At 33.5% G+C, this 13116-nt stretch overlaps 1 protein-coding gene across 4 annotated transcripts in view; it reads left to right on the forward strand.

The window, feature by feature from the left end:
• The window catches only part of LOC133636057 (CUGBP Elav-like family member 3), a 113393-nt gene extending 101583 nt beyond the window's left edge, over positions 1-11810 (forward strand). For all 4 annotated transcript variants that reach the window (XM_062029673.1, XM_062029672.1, XM_062029670.1 and 1 more), the window contains one exon: positions 11616-11810. The gene's annotated coding sequence lies outside the window, so the exon portion shown is untranslated. The remainder of the gene's footprint in view (positions 1-11615) is intronic.
• Positions 11811-13116: the final 1306 nt, after the last annotated feature.

Below are 13116 nucleotides of genomic sequence, written 5' to 3' on the forward strand. Positions count from 1 at the left end.
AAATATTGACTGTTAACCCCCTAAAAAATAAAATAAAATAAACAAATATTGACTGTTGTTACCCAAAGTATATTAAGTGGCATTTTTCAGAAAAACAAATATATACAGTAACACAAAAACAACCTGTCTCTGTGATCACTATAGGTGTATAAATAATAATATAGTGTTATTTATCATTTGTCATTTAAATAAAATCATTCCCTTGGGCACAAAACTGAAAATAATATAGCTCTCCAAAAAGTGCACTTCTGCTGCTATTTGACATAACTGTTTGTTATGATGCTTTGACATTTTTGCACTTTATTTCTTTATTGAAAGAAAATTCTATGAAGAGAAAAGTTGTTTGCAAATGTGGTTACAATGCTAAAAAATGAAAAGTTAAAGCTAAAAAAAGAAATACACTTTATTGAGTTAACATTATTTCTTTATAGGGGGAAAGATGTGATGTTATGAGCTAGGCTAGGGAATATAGCAACTACACTACCCAGCATGCAACGGGAGTGACGAGCATGCGCGGTAGCCCCGAAAAGTGTTGTTCCATGTCTCACCCGGCAGCTAAAAATGAGGTTCTGTTATGAGCAATCTGTGAAAGTAAACGTCAAGAACTCAGCCAACACGCTTCGTCTGCATTATTTATAGTTCGACAGACAACACATATACAGTGTGATTTTGTTTTGTTTACAAGGAAAGAAAACAAAAGTTAAAAAAGGGAGATGTCATATATATGTATGTGCTGCGGTTGCTTTAAGAACGTTGCGACAGCTGCCGTAAAGGAGGTGCGTTGCTAGCCTGGTTGCTATGTGTCCGGTTGGTCGTAAAAGTGTTCGTCATGTGTTTGTACCCTGCTCAAATCTCTCAGTAAAGTTATTCATTGGATTATACCTTTTGTTTTGAACTTTATTACACCTTGGAGCGCTTTTTCCGGTGCATTGTTTTTCCTGCTTTCCCTATCTGCGCCTAATGACTGAGCTACGTGACGTCATTTCTTGTGATGTCTCACGGGGCATTTCTGGTCGGGACGGGATTCGTTCCCAGGGATTCGAATAAAGAACCAACTCTTTTTCTTTACTATAGTGGTCTCGATAACGGGTACCGGTTCTCAAAAAGGGATTCGAGTCCGAGGACTCGGTTCTTTTCTTATCGAACAACCGGGAAAACCGGTTTCGAGTATCATCCCTAGTAGTGAATAAACAAACAAAGGCTCCTGATTTAGCTGCTGACATATGCAGTAACATATTGTGTCATTTATCATTCTATTATTTTGTCAACATTATTAAGGACAAGTCAAAGTTGAAGGACAAGTGGTAGAAAATGTATTATTAATCTACTTGTTCAATACTGTTAATATCAAATCAAATTTATTTATAAAGCACATTTAAAATTTACCACAGGGGTAGCCAAAGTGCTGTACAATGGGCAGGTTAAAAGATAACACAAGAGAAACGAGCAAGCACACCACAACACAAATAGAGCGCGATAAAAAAAATGTAATAAAATAACATTAAGTAAGTATATCTGCCTACTCTCTCTTTCAACATGTTTTATCTACACTTCTGTTAAAATGTAATGATTCTTCTGTTGTTTGATACTTTACATTAGTTTTGGATGATACCACAAATTTGTAGATCAATCCCATACCAAGTAGTTACAGAATCAGACATTGGTCATATTCAAAGTCCTCATGTGTCCAGGGACATATTTCCTGAGTTTATAAAGATAATATCATTTTTAAAAAAATGAAAAACGATGCTGTGATGCCAAAAAATATCGACGTAATCATAGTAGTATCGACTAGATACGCTACTGTACTTGGTATCAGTACAGTGGATGTTAGGTGTAGATCCACCAATGGCATACTTTTGGTACTTTTCAGAGGCGGTAGAGTACCAAAAATTAGTATTAGTATCGCGGTACGATACTAATACCGGTATACCGTACAACCCTCCTTTGTATTAGAAATGGCAACAGCAGAGGATGAATGCCCCACAACAAGAGATCGAGAAAAAGAAGAAGCTTACTGACAACAGTGTCGGACTACAATGGCGGGCTTGCGCAAAAAACCTTTGGGTATTTTCAACCATATATGGAGCTATCCGCTGACTTCATAACTGGAAAAAACGTCACAAGTTCTTCTTCCAAACGGCTCGTTTGGAAGAAGTATGAAAGAAGGCAAGATTGTTTTATAAATATCTCCACTGTGCCTCCTTGGTTTGAATCCACGTTTTCGGGACTTGTGAAGATCACAAATACACAAAAATAGGTACTGTACCAATTTATAAGAAAAGTTCCCCTTTAAGTAAGAGTCCACTTTTTCAAAAATGTGCTAGCTTGATGCTAATATACATGGGCTTTGTTATTGACATGCTACTGATTAGCCTTGTCGATTTTATATGGCGTTTTCAACACCTCTAAATTTGTTAATGAAAACTCCAACTAAGGTGCACGTTACAATCAAATGGCCGGTGCGTCCACACTGCAAGAAGGAGCGCTACCGCAGGTTCTTTCTACCCACAGCCATAAGACTTTATAACGGACTTATGTAAATCTGTGATCTTTTTTTTTCTTGGTGTGGAATACGGGTGTTAAGATTGTGTTTTTTGTTTTCTTTTTATCTATACATAATGCAATGGTTACTGCGCAATATGTATCGTTTATCACTAATTTTTTGTTTTTCATTACGTTTTACTTGTTATTTTATGTAAAAAACTGCACTGCAACAACATAATTTCCCCATTGTGGGATACATAAAAGTATCTATCTAAGTACAATATTTACAGCAGGGGTGTCCAAACTGCGGCCTGACAGCCTTTTCAATTATGCCCGCGAGACATTAGGAGTTCAACAAAGCATCACGAGTGCTTTCAAGTTAATCTTAAATACCAGGCCGTTTCTAAATTCTACACATGTGCCGCCATTTAGTGGACACCATGAGTAAATCAGATCAATGACTCTTGAAAGTACTTTGAAACAATAGCAGAGCATTTACTTATATGACTCAATCCAAACAACTTTCCCTAGTCATGGTGCAAAAAAAATTAATGCAACTAACATGATGGTCAACACCATGGTCACACATAACACAACCTGCTCACTGAACATTATGGATATTATAAAAAAAAGGTCCAAACACCATTAAAAAAAATTCAAAATTACACCCATTTAAATCCATTAGAGTGCATGATGGGAAAGATGTAAAACACTCTCTCCACACATATCCATGTTTGGTGTATTTTAGCTGCTTGATATTTCTGATTGATTACAAAACTTTAAGAAGATTGTTGCGGAAGTAAACAGGGTAGGAGGCATACTCTTAATATCTAATTATATTAATTATATATCCATCATAATAATATAATGTGTACACACGCACATACATGCAGCCAAATTTTTTTATTCAAATGCGGCCCTAAGTCAAAATGTTCGTACACCCCCGATTTACAGTATTAACACTTTTTAGGGTGCAACATAAGACGAGATTCAGCAAAGACTGAACTGACTAGCCAACACACCATAAACTACACACTACTGCTATCTAAAGTTGGACTTGCAATTGTAATTGAGTACTAAATGTAATAATAAAACAAGATATAACAACTGGACCACAGTAATAGTAATCAGCGCATTTAACAAAAAAAAAAATTGTATCATCAAAAAAATGTATATTTATCAACGCACACAAAAGTACGAAAAATTGCTACCATTGAGTACCGGTGTCGATTACCAGGTACCGGGAATTGTTACTGTACCGTGACATATATATATATATATATATATATATATATATATATATATATATATGTATGTACAGTATGTATATATATATATATATATATATATATATGTGTGTGTATATATATATGTGCATATATATGTGTGTGTGTGTATATATATATATATATATATATATATATATATATATATATATATATATATATATATATATATATATATATATATATATATATATATATATATATATATATATGTATATATATAATTCTATATATAGAATCAGCAGAAGTAAGACAGCGTTCGGGGTGACAAGTCCACTTTCACTATCACTTTGGTCCATAGTCCAGTTCCTCCCCCAAAAAACACTGAATTAAATGTACGATTATGTATGTATGTATGTGTGTGTGTGTGTGTGTGTGTGTGTGTATCTATATATATATATATATATATATATATATGTATATATATATATATATATATGTATATGTATATGTGTGTATATATGTGTGTGTATATATATACATCTATATATATATGTGTATATATATATATATATATATATATATATATGTATATGTGTGTATATATGTGTATGTATATATAGATATACATATATATATGTATATGTGTGTATATATATATACATCTATATATATGTGTATATATATATATATATTTATATATATATATGTGTGTGTATATATATAGATATATATATATATGTATATGTGTGTATATATGTATATATGTGTGTATATATATAGATATACATATATATATATGTATATGTGTGTGTGTGTATATATATATATATATATATATATATATATATATATATATATATATATATATATATATATATATATATATATATATATATATATATATATATATATATATATATATATATATACTCATCCCTTGTAATGGATTTAAATGGGTGTAGTTCACATTTTTTTATGCTGATTGGACGTTTTTTATAATATGCATAAAGTTCAATGAGCACGATGTGTTATGTGTGACCATGTTTGTTAAATGTTTGTGCTGGTTAAAAAATGTTACCTGCACCATGACTAGGGAGGTTTGTTTGGATTGGGCCATATAAGTGAATGCTGTGCACATATTTACATTGATGTATAATTAATGGCCACTTACTTTAGTCACTTTGATGGCCACCATATGGCGACAAAATGGTAGGTAACAGACCGCTGACTATGAAAACACTCTGCCCGGCCAAATTGCTAATTGGAGTGTAGTTGGGACACACCTGTTCTTGAGCATCTATTAGTAGCCAGCGAGAAGGTATATTTATGACGTGACAGATGTAAAAAGAGGTCACAAAAGGGAAATATTTTGTGAGTTCATTACATGCATGTTATATAATTTTATATGACATTGGCAATGATGATAATGTTAGTAAATGATCTACTAATGAAACAAAAAATTATGTAAGACATTACATGGGACATTTAAGTGTAAAAAAGGCCAGCCAAAAGAGGTTGATAGATCAAAATGAATCTAAAGGTAAAATATCATTTAGAAATGCACACAATTGCGGGAAATGTTGTCTTGATTTTGCGTGGCAGCACTTCGTGCCGATATAAATTCTCCTCTTTTTTTCCGTCAGTTTTCTTCTTTTTTTCCCTCAAAGGGTGCTCTAGTGCCTGCATTTATATTAATCTCCTTGGCAACTACCAGGGCACGGAGACGTGACAGCGCCTTTGACAAGCCTCTCCTGGCAGCGCACTGTTCAAGCACCCATCTGTGGACGTCTTGCTTTCAGCCCCAGCTATAGACGTTGATGTTTACTCCTTTGGTTCATGGCAGCAAGTATGAATTAAAAAAGGACTGTTTGCAACATTTACACAGATGCCGAGAGGGTGCTAAATTTACAATGTGTTTCGAAAGTTATATCCCGCCCTCGTACGGCTTCCGGGACATGACGTAACTATGTGCGTACGCTTCGGGTGTTAGCGAATGAGGGTGATTTGTATAGCTAGTATTAGCTGTCATTGAACGTATGTTCTATCATAACATAACTAATAATTGTTAGTTTGTTTCTCTTGGACTGCTTTTGTATGCGTGCACGCGCTCCCTGCACGTACGAACGAGACAGGGTGAGTGGCAGCTGTAAACATCAATAATTTTTTCTGGCCAAAATGTTTTTATTATTTTTATGTAAACTCAATAAACAATAGTAGACGTTTTTAAACAAATATGTTCTGTTCAACCACTAATGGTAACATAAGATAGCCAATATTTGTTTGCCTTGAATTATGTATCTGATCCCTTTTTACATGTAAAACATGTTAAATTAATCTAATCTCCCGATCTCTCCTCTTGTTAAGCTACTTATGTTATTTTCTGTTTATTGTGTGAATGCTCCAAAGCATTCACACATATGGTTTTCTACACCAAAATTATCTATTTATTATTCAACTTCTTCTTCTTCTCCAGATTTTGCCATGCTTTACCTTCCACATTTTTCACCCAATTCAAACCGTTCCAACTTCAAACTGTTCAGCATATTCGGGAATCGCGGGCTTTCCCTTGACAAATTCCAAAAATTCCCAGATTTCCCAGAATTCCAGGTTTTCCGGGACATTTTCCCCATTCAAAATGAAATGGCCATTTTTCAAACTTCCACCATTTCCACATTTTTCAACCGATTCAAACCATTCCACCTTCAACACATTCCACCATTCTGGAAATTCAAACGACTCTTTTTCCAAATAAAAAAAAAATTCCAGGATTTTCCAGAATTTCTGGTTTTCCCAAAGCCCTATTTCCACCCTTTTTTCTGGTAACTACTCCTCCCACATTTTTCAACCCACTTCAACCGTTCCACCGTCAAAACATTCCTCTTAATTAGGACAAAAAATGAAGTTATTTTTTTTAACTGGAAAAATTCCCGGTTTTCCCAAAATTCCAGGAATTCGGTAATACCATTTCTCAATTCAACATGTTACTACGTTTGTACTTCAACATTTGTCCACCAAATTTAATAATTTCAATACCAACCATTTCAACTCAATCAGACCATTCAAGTTTTTTTTTTACCATTTAAAAAAAAATTAAAAAAAATTCCCGCTTTTCTTGAAATTTCCAAATTTGGGGGAAATTTCCATTGAAATGAATGGGACATTCTTCAAAGTTTCACAATTCCCACATTTTTTATCTGATTCAAACTGTTCCAACTCCAAAATATTCAGCCTGTTCAGGAATTGTCTGATCTACTTCAACAATTCTAAAAAAATTCCAGGATTTCAGTTCAACTTCAGCATTGGAGCATTCACACACAATTCCTTCAGGAATTGCCTCATCTATCTTCTTCTCCAGAGTTTGCCACGCTTTACCTTCCACATTTTTCACTTGATTCAAACCGTTCCAACTTCAAACTGTTCAGCCTATTCGGGAATCGCGGATTTCCCAGAATTCCAGGTTTTCCAGGACATTTTTCCCATTCAAAATGAATTGGCCATTTTTCAAACTTCCACCATTTTCACATTTTTCAACCGATTCAAACCATTCTACCTTCAACACATTCCACCATCCTGGACATTCACACTACTCTTTTTCCAAATTCCAAAAAATTTCCAGGATTTTCCAGGATTCCTGGTTTTCCAAAGCCCTATTTCCACCCCTTTTTCTGGCGACTACTCCTCCCACATTTTTCAAAGCATTTCAACCGTTCCACCGTCAAAACATCGCTCTTAATTAGGACAAAACTTTTTTTTTTTAACTGGAAAATTTCCGGTTTTCCCGAAATTCCATGAATTCCATAATACCATTTCTCAATTCAACATGTTACTACTTCAACATTTGTTGACCGATTTAAAAAATTCCAACACCAACCATTAAGAACATTCACATTTTTTTTTTTAGCATTTTCAAAAATTTCCCAAAATTCCCACATTTCCATGAAATTCCCATTAAAATGAATGGGACATTTTTCTATGTTCCAAACCAAATTCCGGTTTTCCTGGAAATTCACACTCTTCAACATTCAAACAATTCCAACATTCAAACTATTCTTACATTCATACTACATTCTGTAAGCATTTTAGTTCAACTACAGCATTGGAGCATTCACACGCAATTCCTTCAGGAATTGCCTTATCTAGTTATTTATTACTATTCTCCTTTATTGCCTATTTATTACACATATATGTACGTATATATATATATATATATATATATATATATATATATATATATATATATATATATATATATATATATATATATATATGTATGTATATGTATATATGTTTGTATATACATATGTATGTATATGTATATATATATATATGTATGTATATATATATATATTTATATATATATATATATTTATCTGTCCTGTTCAGTCACTCAGGCAAACCATATTGTTGATGTAGATGATCATATCGGCTGTACAGATTTACTTTAGAAAAGAGAAGTGTTGGATACTTCTCTAGTTGCCTTATTTGTATTGGACTTTATTAAATGTTTGAGTAGAATTGTATTAAACAAAACCAGTTTTCTTTTAAAAAATATAGAAATTTATCAGAGCTGTTTATTTTATGGAGGAAAGTAGTTAATAATAGAACTCGCACCCAATGTTAATAAAAAAGTATTGATTTTAAATATACAATCGTTTTTGAACTGAGAATTGATTCTGAATCGAAACGTTACCCCCAAGAATTGAATTGAATCCAATACTATGTAAGTAAGTAAGTAAGTAAATTGTATTTATAAAGCGCTTTTCACAGATACAATCACAAAGCGCTGTACAAAACATACAGTAGGTGAAATAAAACAATTGAATGAGAACAACAGGGGCAACATTATAAAAAGGATACAAAGTGGATTAAAATTGATAGTTAAAAGGTGCATTCACTAAAAGCTTTACTAAAAAGAGAAATTTTTAAATGTTTGTGCCCAAAGATTCACAGACCTAATATACTTACAGCGTGTAAATAAAATGTTAAGAAGGCTTTTGGTTGTTCTTTAGAGTGCTTTATCGGTAGTATAGATCGAACCCCATTACCTCTAATCTTGGCCGACTCTTGCTAAGGTTTTTCTACAAGTTAGAATACATGGATAAAGAAAAACATGAGTGGGCTTCTCTCACATAAGGGTTGTGAATTATGCAAAATTCCCCCCAAAAGTGCAGTTCTCCTTCAAAACCGGACCCATTTAATTTTTATTTTTTTAGATTATGAAAGCAAATGAGCGCAGCAGCTCTGTTTTCTAAAAAAAAAAAAACATCTGAAATCACCAAAATGTAAATAAGGTGTGCACAGACCTTGTCAACAGATCCAAGTCAACGCAAGCTGGTTTGGGTTTGACTTGTGTGGCCATGAGTCAGCAGGTGGGATGGGCGTCGACTTAGACGGGTTCCACTGCACTATATTCAATAGCCGTGTTTCAGACAGAAATAATGCTTTCATTTATGAATTAATACTTGCGTCCAATGATTATCCACCAGGACCCCATCGCTATGGCAATGGTTGCCTAGCGAGCGATAAAGCCCTGACTCCCCTCCCCACCCTTCCTCTAATGTTGTTGTAAGTTGATTGGTTTGCTGCGGCCATTGATTGCCTGTGTCGGTCGCCCCTGGCACTTTTTTTCTGCATTGTCACCTCAAGCAAGCAAGTAGCCACGCGCTGACCTGCATGTCCTTTTGCTGGAGTGACGGCAGCAACAGTGTTTGGTGCATTGTGGATGTATTCCCTATTGACCTGTGCACTTACTGATCAATAACGTTTAACAGCCCGCCGGGAAGGAATATGATTGGCTATCAAGCACCGCAGTAACTTTATGGAGCAACTTTGCCGCTACTTTCCCACCGCCTTGTTTTTGATCAGTTTCTGTGAGCCAGCGTTTTGTGTCACCGTTGTTTGAACAGATGGCGAGTGTTTACATACTGTACGTGTCTGTGGGTCACTGTAAGACATTTCTGTCTGGACCGTTCCACATGTGGGAACATGTAAACATCAGCAATACACACCTACTGTACGTATAGTCACACCTCAACTATTGCAACATTTGTCCTCATCTTAGCATCAATTTGTTATGTCACTATAATTATCGGTGTTTTGATTTATAATGAATAGATAATAATGTTTTAATGTAATTATAAAGTAACAGTATTTTAAGACCAGATATACTGTATAATAGTCAAAAAGAAAACTAACTAATTTTGTTATTTCACAATAATTATCTGTTTTGATTTATAACAAATATATTATCATGGGCAATTTGTATAGAATTATATATATATATATATATTTATATATATACTGTATATATATATATATATAAAATTCTATACGAATTGCCCATTTATATATATATATATATGTATATATATATATATATATATATATATATATATATATATATATATATATATATATATATATATATATATATATATATATATATATATATATATATATATATATATATATGTATATATATATATATATATATATATATATATATATATATATATATATATATATATATATATATATATATATATATATATATATATATATATAATTCTATAGGAATTGCCCATGATAATATATTTGTTATAAATCAAAACAGATAATTATTGTCCAATGTTATATATCAGGGGTGTTTAAACTTTTTTTTTTGAATGCTTAATATATATATGCATATATTATTTTTTGTTTTTAGGAGGTTCCTAATATTTTAGATCAGGGGTGTCTAAAAAATGTTACTTAAAAAAAAAAAGCTTTATATATATATATATATATATATATATATATATATATATATATATATATATATATATATATATATATATATATATATATATATATATATTTATATATATATATATATATATATATGTATATTTGTGTGTGTGTGTGTGCATATATATGTATGTATGTACTGTATGTATGTATGTGTATATATGTATGTATGTGTACATATACAGTATGTATGTACGTGTATATATATATGTATATGTGTGTGTGTATGTATGTGTATATATATATATATATATAGATATATATGTGTGTATGTATGTATGTATAATATACATGTATGTGTATATATATATATATATATATATATATATATATATATATATATATGTATGTATGTATGTATGTATGTATGTATGTATATATATAGACAAAACATTGTGTTAAATGTGACTAAGTATATTATTATTATTATTATTATTAGTTTGAAAATTCTAGCTTTAATCTCATTACCCTCCAATTGTTTGCTCTTTTTTTCTTACATTTTTACTGTTGTTTTTTTTATGTTATTATTTGAAAAACACCACTTTTTACATTTTAGCAGGCACATTAGTTATATTTTCACAAAGCATCGGTATCGGATCGTTATCGCCGATACCAGCCTGACTTTTTACTCTGAATCAGATCGGAAAGAAAATCAGTGATATCGCACATCCCTACTTTCAACTCTGGGAGAGAAAACAACACCAACATGTCAACAAAACAAAAAAATATACACAGTATATATTTAAAATAAATAAAGTAGTGTGTTGTTTTTTGTAGTGTACCTTCCAATCCCCCAAAAGTTCTATAATGCAAAGACTGGAGAGTGATGCATGTCAGTAGTAGTGTTTGCCTGCTAAAATGCAACACACACACACACACACACACACACACACACACACACCCACACACACACTGAATATGAATCATAGATTGTATTGCTCTGCATGATCCATTGTGAATGTACATGTTATGAAGCACCGTGATTTATTGATTGCCTCTCCAATCATAACAGCGGGCAAGGTGCTCTTTTCTGCTGGCAAATATGGACGTCTAACATGTCTCCTGTCCTTCTCCGTCCCCCTCCATCCCTCCATCCCTCTATCCTTCTCACAGGTGACTTTCCCACTTCACCCCAGGTGGAATTCCCGGATGTGTGCTTTTCAGACTGCCCGCTCGCTGCCTTTGAGCATCCGCCGAGTGCATTCACGTACTCTCTCTCTCTCTCTCTCACACACACACACACACACACACACACACACACACACACACACACACACACACACACACACACACACACACACACACACAGGATTTACAAATGTACAGTACATAACAAGCGCAAACACACACACCAAGTTCCCCTTAGAGCTGAGAGCGCCATCTAGTTGCCAACAGGGTGTTTAGTAGAGTGCAAAGGGAAAGTGAAAGTGCTGAGGTATCACTTGCATAGACATGTTTATACATCTCTATTAGCTAAGAGAGCCATGTTTTCATGAGATAAAGAAAAAAAAAATACATGCATAGGCTAGGAGGAGTGTAAATATTTAGTTGACGACGGACAGCATTTAAAAATAAGGGGAAAAAATGCAAAAAAGACGACTTTAGACATAAACACTGAAAAAACACCATTATTTTATTTATTATCATTATTAATGTTATTATTACCACTGGTAACATCATCTTCATAAAGGGATTATCACATTCCAAATTGTACAATGGGAAATCACTAACCTATTTTAAATTTCTACTTCGATTTTAAGTGAATCTGGGTGGTTGGGGGGCGGGCGGGGGTGGGGGGGGGCACTTTTATTCGGGAGGTTTTAATATTTGAGCTATTTTTTATTTATTTACTAATTTATCTAATTATTTTGTTTATCGGGAGAAGGGCTTCGAGCGGGTTTGCGATATTTTCATTTTAGAATTTTTCTAGAGAATTACAAAAAAGTAAAAAACAACTTTGGGAGTGTGTGGGGGGATGGTGGGGGGTTGGGGTGATTATAATGTATGTATTATGTATTAATGATGACCACAACGATTATATTTATTTCTAATTTATTGAAACCCTCTTTTGGATTCCACTCTCTTTTTAAGTTAAAATAAAAAGTATCATACTAAATGGTCCCTGTGTGTGTGTGTGTGTGTGTGTGTGTGTGTGTGTGTGTGTGTGTGTGCGTGTGTGTGCGTGTGTGTGCGTGTGTGTGTGTGTGTGTGTGTGTGTGTGTGTGTGTGTGTGTGTGTGTGTGTGTGTGTGTGTGTGTGTGTGTGTGTGTGTGTGCGTGTGTTCTCAGCTCCTGTTTCCATGTCTGTGACGCATGGAGCAGAATAATGCTACCTCTACACCACATGTGTGAATTGTTTTTGATACATAGTATTTGAGTTTATAATTCAATTATAGCTGATCACCAGCGCCTCTGCTGGTTTTAACCAAGTACTGCACTCAAAAGTCTCACTTTCAAACATTAAGATTAAGATTAAAGTACCAATGATTGTCACACACACACTAGATGTGGTGAAATTTGTCCTCTGCATTTGTCCCATCCCCTTGGGGAGCAGTGAGCAGCAGCGGCGCCGCGCCCGGGAATCATTTTGGTGATTTAACCCCCAACTCCGACCC

This window comes from Entelurus aequoreus, linkage group LG20, assembly GCF_033978785.1.
Source record: "Entelurus aequoreus isolate RoL-2023_Sb linkage group LG20, RoL_Eaeq_v1.1, whole genome shotgun sequence".
Lineage (NCBI taxonomy): Eukaryota > Metazoa > Chordata > Actinopteri > Syngnathiformes > Syngnathidae > Entelurus > Entelurus aequoreus.